Source organism: Homarus americanus, unplaced genomic scaffold (genome assembly GCF_018991925.1).
Source record: "Homarus americanus isolate GMGI-L3 unplaced genomic scaffold, GMGI_Hamer_2.0 scaffold30768, whole genome shotgun sequence".
Taxonomy (NCBI): Eukaryota; Metazoa; Arthropoda; class Malacostraca; order Decapoda; family Nephropidae; genus Homarus; species Homarus americanus.
In genome coordinates this window covers 1,597,501-1,608,142 of record NW_024746690.1, presented here as the reverse complement: position 1 = coordinate 1,608,142, position 10,642 = coordinate 1,597,501, and the positions used below count along the sequence as shown (strand labels likewise).

General features: G+C 47.1%; 1 protein-coding gene across 1 annotated transcript in view; it reads right to left on the bottom strand.

Annotated features, from left to right (window-relative positions):
- Positions 1 to 4,282: 4,282 nt before the first annotated feature.
- Positions 4,283 to 10,642, bottom strand: part of LOC121879395 — a 355,762-nt gene continuing 349,402 nt past the window's right edge. The window contains exons 10-11 of the transcript XR_006091322.1: positions 6,675 to 6,730; positions 4,283 to 4,307 (exon numbers count right to left, since the gene is read on the bottom strand). The gene's annotated coding sequence lies outside the window, so the exon portion shown is untranslated. The remainder of the gene's footprint in view (positions 4,308 to 6,674; positions 6,731 to 10,642) is intronic.

Below are 10,642 nucleotides of genomic sequence, written 5' to 3'. Positions count from 1 at the left end.
GTTTCATTGTTTTTAATAATCTCTTCTTTTACCTTACTTATAATTTCTTCATATTGTTCTTAATTATATTTATCTCTCTTGTTTTATTTATTCTTTTGTCATTTAGCTGTCATAGTTTTTTTTTTACCTTCTGAATATATTCATTTTTCTCTTGTTTTCAGATTCTACTTTTGGAGGGAGGGTGGTGGTAATTAACCACTAATTACCCCCGCACACACCTGTACTGGAGATTCTGAACAAAATTACCAAAGATGAGATTTCTGTGAAATTACCAAAAAGTGAAACATTGAAAATCACAGACGGCGAGAGTAATTGACATTTTTGTAGAGTGAAAGTATATCATATCAGGATGTTATGTATGTTAGGGTCCAGGGAATGGAGTTTCGATTGGTCAAGGAATGAGACTCTTGATTGGTCCAGGAATGGAACTTCTGATTGGTCCAGGGAATGGAACTCTGATTGGTCCACAGGGAATGGAGATCTCTGATTGGTCTAGGAATGGAACCTCTGATTGGGTACTCCTGTTATTGTATAAAGTAAGAATTATTTCAATAGAACACTTGTCATTCTCTTTCTTTGTCTTACTTTTTACTTCTCTTTTATATCGCCATTTACGTGGTTCTTCCTCCACTCTGCTGACTCTGGAACAACTTTATGTTTTCCTTCTTTGTGTGACTCTCCGTCTCACCTCGGCCTCAGTACCTGTTCTTATACACACACGAGTACAGTATATTGTTTGTATTACTGTTATGTCATTATCACTAGCTATTGTTCCACTAGTACAAATATTTGAATGTAATTAGTATAAACTTACACTATTATATTGTATTGTAAGAATTAATAAATATTTGTCCCAATTTATACTTTTATTACAAATATATGAATTACTGCATTTACTGTATAGAATAAATAATTATAAAATAATCTTAATAAAAATATTAGCATTAATTTACATTTATATTATAAATTATTGTATTAACATTACTTTTAGCACAAACAGACACAATCATTCATATATGTAGTACAAGTATTTATAAAAGGTACTTTTATTTCAAATATTTTCACTAATAATTCAAATTAATACAAATATTTATATTAATTCAAACTTTTGATACCCACTTGGTATTGGTTGCTAGTTTATTACTATTTTACCTTCTCCAACTGACACGCTGTACAGTACACACCGCCCAGCAAACTATTAGAGCATGTGGGTGATGGACCTGGTGGTGGAGTTCCGCATCAGACAGAAATACTTACAGAGCTCCAACAAGACCCCAATGGCGGTATAGGCGAAGAGGTGACCAACAGGAGAATCCAGGGAGCCTCAGGGACGACGGCGCTCTAGGAACCCTTCCAGCGGGTGGCACGCCCAAGCCTCTCAAAGACGGCAGCGCTATCAGGGGCCTTCCCAGGTGGTGGCGCCTCCAGGAACTCCCAGGACTCCTGGCGCCTCTAGGGACCCACCCAGGGACGGCTCCACCCACTACTAAGGGCCTCAGGGGTGGCATTTTCTTTGTGTGTATATATTACATACTTCAGCAGTCTTGCTTACCTGTAGGACTATTTAATCACAAATTACAGATAGGAGAAGAGGCAGTCAGTCACAACACCCCAACTTATTTCCTGTTGGATATTCCGTTTAGTTGTTCAGCCAAGATGATACTGGAAATGTGATGGGTTTGTATTTATTTAACGTTTCATCTCCCAGAGTTCTAAATTAAATACTATTGCAACCGAGGGGCCCTACAGGTCTGACTCTCCTTTCCAGGTGCTGTGACCACACGACCCTCCCATAAGCGGCGGGACCACAGGGGCCCTCCCAGGGGCAGCGAACTCCGCGGTGGCGCCCAGGGACCGGTCCAGTGGAAGCCTCTAGGCACTTCCCAGAGGCGGCGGCGACTAGAGAGCCTGTAGGGCCATTGATGCAATAGTTTTTGAAGTATGAACTCTGGGAGTTGAAACGTTAAATAAATACACCGACCATCACATTTCAGTATCATCGCAGCCTGAACAACTAAACGGAGACTAATATCCAACAGGAAAAATAAGTTGGTGTTGTGCTGACTGACTGCTTCTTTCTCCTATTATTGCACTGGTGATTATAAGAATAGTCCACCAATCACAGTTAAGGCGCTGGAAGTATGTAACATATATGACACAAAGACCAAATGCTAGGCCCTTAGGGGGGCACCACTTTAACGGTCCCAGAAGGCCACCCGGAGGTCCTCGGGGGCGTCGCACCCTGGAGGGTCCCAAGGGACGCTGTCACTCCTGGACTCCTTGAGGCACCCTGGAAGGCCCCTGTGGACTCAGACGCACCTGGAGGGTCCTCTGGGGACCTGGGGCGCCACTGTACTGATGGCCTGAGGTGAGGTCCTTGGGCTCCGCCGTCCCTGGGAAAACCGGGGACCCTGCTCACAGGGTGGGTTGACGGCCACCAACGCTGGAGGGGTTCCTGGGGGCGCCACCGTCCCTGGATGGATTTCTGAGGATCCTTTGGGGTGCTGCCATCTTTAGGACAGTCGTTCAGGCACCCCTGGGAGGTTGCTCCGTGCCGTCCCCGGAGGACGGTTCCGTCGCCCCGGAGTCTCGTGTGGTGGAGGGGGTTGCTGTGATGGTCCCTGTAGGCCCAACCATTCCAGAGAATTCTAAGGCCCCGTCCTAGGAGGGTGCACGCCATCGCCCCTCGAAGGGGCTCAGCCGCCCTGTAGGCTCTGGGATTGCTGCTCATAGACGGTTCCTGGTATGGTCACCGTACTTGGGATGGTCCGTGAATGCGCCGATGCCTCTGAAAGGTTCCCGAGGCGCCGCAGCCCATAAGAGAGGGTCCTTGACTGCAGTCCCTAGAGGAAGGTCGCTGGCTCTGTCGTCATTTCTGGGGTTCCTGGGGGGCACCACCACCCCTGGGAAAGCCTCTGATGTCATGGTGAGGGTCCCTGGGTGTACCACCGCCGCTGGGAGGGCCCAGACTAGCAATCGTCCTGGGTGTCCTGGGGAACAATCGTTAATTTGAAAGGTTGTGCAATAGCTCTGGAGGGTCCCTGGGCATCGGCGACCCTGGAGGGTCCCTGAGGCTGCCCCTGAGTGTCCCTGAGGGCTCCACCGTCCCTAAGTGGATCCCTTTGGTCGCCACCACTCCTGAGAAGGTCCCTGTGGCTGCCGCCTGTTGAAGGACCCTGAGGAGGCTGTCGCCCTGGGAGGGTCCTTGTGAGAGTCCTTTGGGGCCCCGTCGCCTAGAAGAGACACGGGGTCTCCGCGGCCAATGGTAGGGTCCCTGGGACTCCACCCTTCCGAGAGGTCCCTGGAGGCACCAGCACCACCTGGAAGGGTTCTGGAGAGCCGGACGTTGGGTCACTGGGTGCGAGAGTTTTTATTTAGAACTCTGGGAGATGAAATGTTAAATAACATAACGGCCGGTCATCGCAGCCTGAAAAACGAGACTGGAGACTAATATCCAAAGGAAAACATAAGTTGGGGTGTTGTGCTGACTGACTGCTCTTTTTTTCTCCTATTGGCTGAAATTTGATGGATTAAAGAATAGTCCACCAATCACAGTTGTAAGTGACTGCTGGAGTGTATATGCATGCCAAAGACCAAGCATGCCATAGGGCCCCTGGGGGTACCATTTTAACGGTCCCAGAAGGGCTGCACCCTGAGGGTCCTGGGGCGCCGCTGCCCTGAGGATCCCTGGAGGCCCCGCAGTCCCTTGGAGGATCCCCTGGAGCGCCACCGTCCCTGGAAGGATCCCTGGGAGGATCCTTGGGGCGCTGCCATCTTTATGACAGTCGTTCAGGGTGTCGTTGCCCCTAGGAGGACGGTTACGTCGCCCCTGGGAGGATCCCTGGGGGCGCAACTGCCTCTGGATCCCTGGGGAACCATCGTCCCTCTGAAAGAGTGTTTGCCTGCGCCGCCGCCTCTGGAGGGTCCGTGGGGCTTCTGCTGCCCCTGGAAAGGTCCCTGAGTTTTCCACACCGCCCCTGGGGTTCCAGGGGAGCTGCCAACCCCTGTTAGGTCTCTGGAAGGTTCTCCGACCCTGTGAGTGTCCTCCTGAGGGCTCCACTCCTATGTGGGACCCCTTGGGGTTCACCACCCTGGAGAAGGTCCTCAAGCCGCCATGCTTGAAGGACCTAGGAGGCGACGTCGCCCAGGAGGGTCTGAGAGTCCCTGTTGGGTGTGTCGTCCCGAGAACTCTGTGGGCCCGGCCCATGTAGGGGTCCCTGGGGCTCACCTTCCGTGCGAGGGTCCCTGAGGCGCCAGACCAGTAGGGGCCACTGGTGTAGGAGTTATTTAGATCTCTGTCACTGATCCTGAAAAACAAAATTCCAAAAATACTTTTAATTAAAATTAAATTAAATGAATAAAATCACAAATGTTTTTTTTCAGATGATCGAAAACTGATGTTACAAACTGAACAGATAAAAATAGTATACAGTCATTCATTAATCAACCAATAACACTAAATATAAATAAATATAAATAGATCGTAATTTTTTAATATAATAAGAAAATAACTGGAACATTTGCACAACTCTTATGTGTATACACTTACAGGTAGTCTGGTCCGACAGGCTCTTCCACTGAACTACTTACGAGTGAGAAACCACCATTGAAAACTTACAGCACATGAAAGTCGTTTCTCGGAACATGAACACCAGATCACCCAAATTAGCGAAAAGAAGAAGAAGAGAACTTTAAGTGGGAAAGGACAACAGAATCTCCTGTTTAGGGAGAGGAGATTAGCCGCAGTGGAAGAGAAGAAGGGAACAGATCTCTGTAACAGAATGGCCAACAGGAGCGTTAAGAGCGGTCAAATGGATGGGTCAACGCCGCGCTTCATCCAGTGGGCTATTCCAATAAATAACCCTACCGACTTCCAGACTGCCACGGAAGAAAACCCCTGGAATGTTGACTGGAGGACAAGGAGAGTTGGATAGGGAAGGGGGGAGGTGTACACAAACCCTTAGTGGGAGGTGAGGGAGGTGGGAGGAGGAGAAGAGGAGGAGGAGGAGGAGGAGGAGGAGAGGGAGGGAGGTAGGATGAGGAGGAGGAGGAGGAGAGGGGGGGGGGAGGAGGTGAGGAGGAGGAGGAGGAGGAGGAGGAGGAGGAGGAGGAGGAGGAGGGGAGGAGGAGGAGGAGGAGGGTGAGGTGGGTGAGGAGGAGGAGGAGGAGGGAGGGGGGTGAGGAGGTGAGGGAGGAGGAGGAGGAGGAGGGTGAGTGAGGTGAGGGAGGAGGAGGAGGAGGAGGGAGGAGGGAGGAGGGGAGTGGAGGTGGGAGAGGAGGAGGAGGAGGAGGTGGAGGGTGAGGTGAGGTGGGGGAGGTGGGAGGGATGAGGGAGGAGGAGGAGGAGGAGGTGAGGTGAGGGAGGAGGAGGAGGAGGAGGAGGAGGAGGGGAGGAGGGAGGGAGAGGAGGAGGAGAGGGAGGAGGGAGGAGGAGGGAGGAGGATGAGGAGGAGGAGGAGGAGGAGGTGGAAGGGTGGGAGAGGAGGAGGAGGAGGTGAGGTGAGGAGGAGGAGGGAGGAGGAGGAGGAGAGGAGGTGAGGTGAGGAGAGGAGGAGGAGGAGGAGGAGGAGGAGGAGGGGGAGGAGGAGGAGGAGGAGGAGGTGAGGGAGGGAGGAGGAGGAGGAGGGAGGAGGAGGAGGAGGAGGGGAGGTGAGGAGGAGGAGGAGGAGGAGGAGGAGGAGGAGGAGGTGAGGTGAGGAGGAGGAGGAGGAGGAGGAGGAGGAGGAGGAGGTGAGGAGAGGAGGAGGAGGAGGAGGAGGAGGGAGGAGGAGGAGATGGGGGGGTAGGGAGGAGGAGGGAGTAGGAGGAGGGAGGAAGTGAAGTGAAGGAAGGAAGAAATGGGGAGGAACTTTCACTGAGAATTGTAATTACTGTCAAATATTCACTCTAATTAGCAGAGTTAGGTAGATAGTTATGGATAAAATATAGATACAAAACAGGTTCTTAGATCTATAACACACACACACACACACACAACACACACACACACACACACACACACACACACACACACACACACACACACACACACACACACATTCTCAAGCATTACCCAGCCACATCCTTCACACTGTTGCTCTTTGCTTCAACACATTTCTTTTACTGAAGAATTCTAGCCCAGGGTTCGATTTATAATGCATACTAATTACCTTAACATCCCGATGCCTGAATTATATATATAAGGAATTTGTCAACATTCCTCTCAACCAGTTTAAATTCTCGTTCTTCCTACCTTCCTTCCCTCGCCAAATTACAAGACCACGAGGGTAATTAACAGGTAGTTGCATCTTTGGTCCTAAAAAACAATCTTGTGAATTTTTTTTTCTGATCTTAAAAACCAACTAAACGCTGATGGTTTGTTTCTCATAAGTATTTGTTGAATGTCGTAGTTTTTTTTGTGGTTTTGTTTACCTGAGGATTTTTATCTGATCTGTCGATACAAGTTGTGGGAAGATCTCTCTCTCTCTCTCTCTCTCTCTCTCTCTCTCTCTCTCTCTCTCTCTCTCTCTCAAGCATCCTCTGGTAGGATAGTTAAAGCGGCAGGGATAACCGAAGCACCCCCTGGCAGGATAGATGAAACGGCAGGGGTAACCGAAGCACCCCCTGGCAGGATAGTTAAAGCAGCAGGGGTAACAGAATCCCTAGCAGGAAACAGTAGCTGAAGCGGCCCTTACCCTCCCTGGCAGGATAGCTGTTGAGGCAGCACGAGTACTCACCGGCCCCCACACACCTGTAATAAAAATATCATGTTTATTACACCACGTCTGATAATTCACTTAAATGTACAGGATAATTACACAAACATATTTTTACATTATTTTCTCATTATTCCTCTTAATGATGGTAGGTTAGGTTAGGTTAGGTTAGGTTAGGTTAGGTTAGGTGAAATAATTATTAACTTGTACTGGCTAAAGATGAATTAAACTAACTTACTATTAACTCATAACAATACTTTCAAAACTTTAGTGGTTCTTGTTATAATATAAAGATTTAATATATTCTAGTGAGAGTTATGGCTGTCAATATGTACTACAGTCAGATAAGGCTTATCAGTTAAACACCAACATACTAACAATACTTTAAAATACTATATATACTTTCGTCCAAAATCAAAAGTATAATTATGATAGAATTTAAGATATCATCCAGGGTTATTTTTAGTAAAGTAGTAAAAATAATTATTATGTTTTGGTAAGTATTACACACACACACACACACACACACACACACACACACACACACACACACACACACACACACACACACACACACTCAACAGATTACCTTATTTGGCGAAGTTTTACCCACTCGTTAAGAAAGAAACTACAGACCCTTACTTCAGAGTCAAATGAGAACCTGAACATAATTTTAGTCTTACAAGTAGATGATTTCCTAGTAACTTAGATTTAATGAGGACAGATATGAGTAAAAAAAAAAGAGAAGACGATGAAGGAAGAAGAAGAGGAGGAGGAAGAAGAAGAAGAGGAAGAAGAGGTGGAGGAAGAGGTGGAGGAAGAGGGAGGGTTTTACTATTACAGGAGCATCGTACAATAAGGCAACAGCTCCACCTGCAATTATCTAGTGGCGCCAGAGAGCTATGTGTCTTCTTAGGCTCTCCCTCCCTCTCCCTCTCTCCCTCCTTCTTCCTTCTCCTTCCTCCTCCTCCTTCTTATATATTCTATTATCTATACACACTTACTACCCCCCTCCTCCCTCTATCCACTCATCATTTCATTAGCTATTCATTTTTACATCTCTCTTACTGTTTCTTCCTTTTCCTCTTCTCCTTCCTGCTCTTGTAGTTCCTCTTTCTACTCCTCATTCTCCATCTCCTTTTTCTTTCTCTTCCTCTTCCTACTCCTTCTCTTTCTATTTCTACTTCTCCTCTTTCTCCAGCTCTCTCTCCTCCTTCTTCTACTTCTTCTTAACTTCCCTCTTCTCTTGTCATTTCTATTCCTCTCCCTCTTTCCCCTCCCCCTTCTCTCCCTCCTCCTTCCTTCTCATCCATCTCTCCCTCCTCATCCTCCTGTTCCTTCTCCTTCCTCCTGCTCCTCCTCCTCCTCTTCCAGGCGCCACAGAGGAACCTTACCTACATTAGTATGCAGGGGGCGAGGTTCAAAACACACACTCAAGAATGTACACAAACATACACATCTATACACACATAAACATTCATCTATACACATACTCATTTACAGCTATACATATAAACATTCACAGCTAAACACAGAAATACATACAGCTAAATACCTAAACTTTCACAGCTAAACAACTAAAAATATTCACCAAAACAAGACCTTTATTTAGATAGGACTTACGCCACCTACGACTAAACTTATGGAGAGTTTAGGCCTCTATTTGATTTTTTCTGAGAGTTGGAGAGTCCTGGGTTAAATTGTGGAGAGTTGGAGAGTCCTGGGTTAAATTGTGGAGAGTTTGAGAGTCCTGGGTTAAATTGTGGAGAGTTTGAGAGTCCTGGGTTAAATTGTGGAGAGTTTGAGAGTCCTGGGTTAAATTGTGGAGAGTTTGAGAGTCCTGGGTTAAATTGTGGAGAGTTTGAGAGTCCTGGGTTAAATTTTGAAGAGTTTGGGACCTTTATGTAAAAAAAATATACCTAGGGCTCTTGGGAAAGAAACTATGATCAGGTCGAGATCCCTAAATTGTCGAAGCTTCCAAAAACACCCCACAAAACAAACCAATTAACCTGCCTCGACCTGCCCCTGCACCCCAATGACCTAAAGTGACCTCAAATGACCCAAGAAGTATCATCAGTGACCTTTTACTAGTGAGGACCAGGTGTGTTAGAATGACTACTGTGGTAACTCTGTGTTGATAGGATATGAACCATAGGATTATAAGGATATTGAAGGATTGTATCTATGTATCCTTTCCTAGGTAATGTGTTCCGCCATGGCTGGATTAGGATTTCAGGGTATCTCTCGGTAATCTTCTTTATCACTCTGGCAGACATACACGCAAGAGGGTTAAGCCCACTGTGTATTTCAGTTCAACATTATGCTTTAGAGAACCGAAACCCAAAGCAACTGAATGTATACTGTAAACTCACCCACCTACCGACCCACCACCACCAACCTTACACCTACCGACCCACCCACCTACCGACCCACCCCACCCACCCACAGAGTACACCAGTCGATAAGATCAGTGTATAACATCATCCTTCATTCTTATTCATTCTGCATCCAGTCAATGATCTAGACTGTATATATAGCTCTCATGACAGTTACCACCAGTTATCCATTAAGGTCTATCATATGGCAGTAACAATTGCTATATTGTCCTTACGTCTAGCCGGCCAATGTTGAAGTCCTGTATACACTAAGCGTCATTCTTAGCCGTAATCTCTTCTATACTTCATCCATCTAGATCTATGATATCCGTATAGACTGATATTATTCATCCATTAAGGTAGATTTTCTATACTAGGCCCCTTGCGTATGGGTTCCGCTCTGAGCTGAATGAAATCGTCTGATGTCAAATGTGGCGTCCCTGTAGTGAAAGGGTTAAATAATGCCTCATCTGTAGAAACTGGTATGATTCATCCATTCATACTGTGGCATCCGCATTCTGTCATATTATCCATTGACTCATCCGCGGAAATTACATCCACAACAATTCACGAAAGGTCAGTCATCCATCAATATTGAACTACCATCATCCTCCCTACACCACCAACATCCACCTACATCCACTAGCATCCACCATACACCACCAACATCCACCTCACATCAACTAACATCCTCCCTACACCCCCAACATCCACCTACATCCACTAACATCCACCATACACCACCAACATCCACTTACATTCACTAGCATCCTCCCTACCCCCCCAACATCCACCTACATCCACTAACATCTACCTTAGACCACCAACATCCACCAGCATCCAACTAACATCCTCCCTACCCCCCAACATCCACCTACATCCACCTAGCATCCACCTACATTCGCTAACATCACCCTACACCCCAACATCCACCTACATCCACTAACGCTTCCTTAAACCACCAGCATCCACCAACATCCACCTTATTCACCTAAGGCCACTCATCCATCAAGACTTTGCATCATTCTCACTGAGATCTTGTCAAGACATCAGCATCATTCATCTGTAAGAAGAAGAAGGAGAGAGAGAGTAACAATAAGATCATGAAGATTAAAGCACAATTTATAGAGCAACAAATCCCTAGCGTTAATGTCACCCTCTGAAGGTGTCGGCAGAGGAGGAGGAAGACAGAGGGGGGTTGAAAGGAGAGGAAGGGAGGAAGAGGGAACGAAGGAAGGGAGAAAGGGAGAAAAACTGGGGGAGGGGAGGCAAGGGGAGAGAGGGAGAACGGAAGGAAGGAGAAAAAAGGAGAGAGAAGAGAGGGAAGGTGAGGAAGAGAGAAGGGATGTAGACAAAGGGAGAGGGAGAGAGAAGGGGAGGAGAGAGGAAGGAGAGAGGAAGGAGAGAAAGAGACAGAGGTAGAGATAAAGGAGGATAGAAAGGAGGATAAGAAAGTAAAGAGGAGAATCATACACACACACACACACACACACACACACACACACACACACACACACACCCCACACACACGTACACACACACACACACACACACACACACACACACACACAC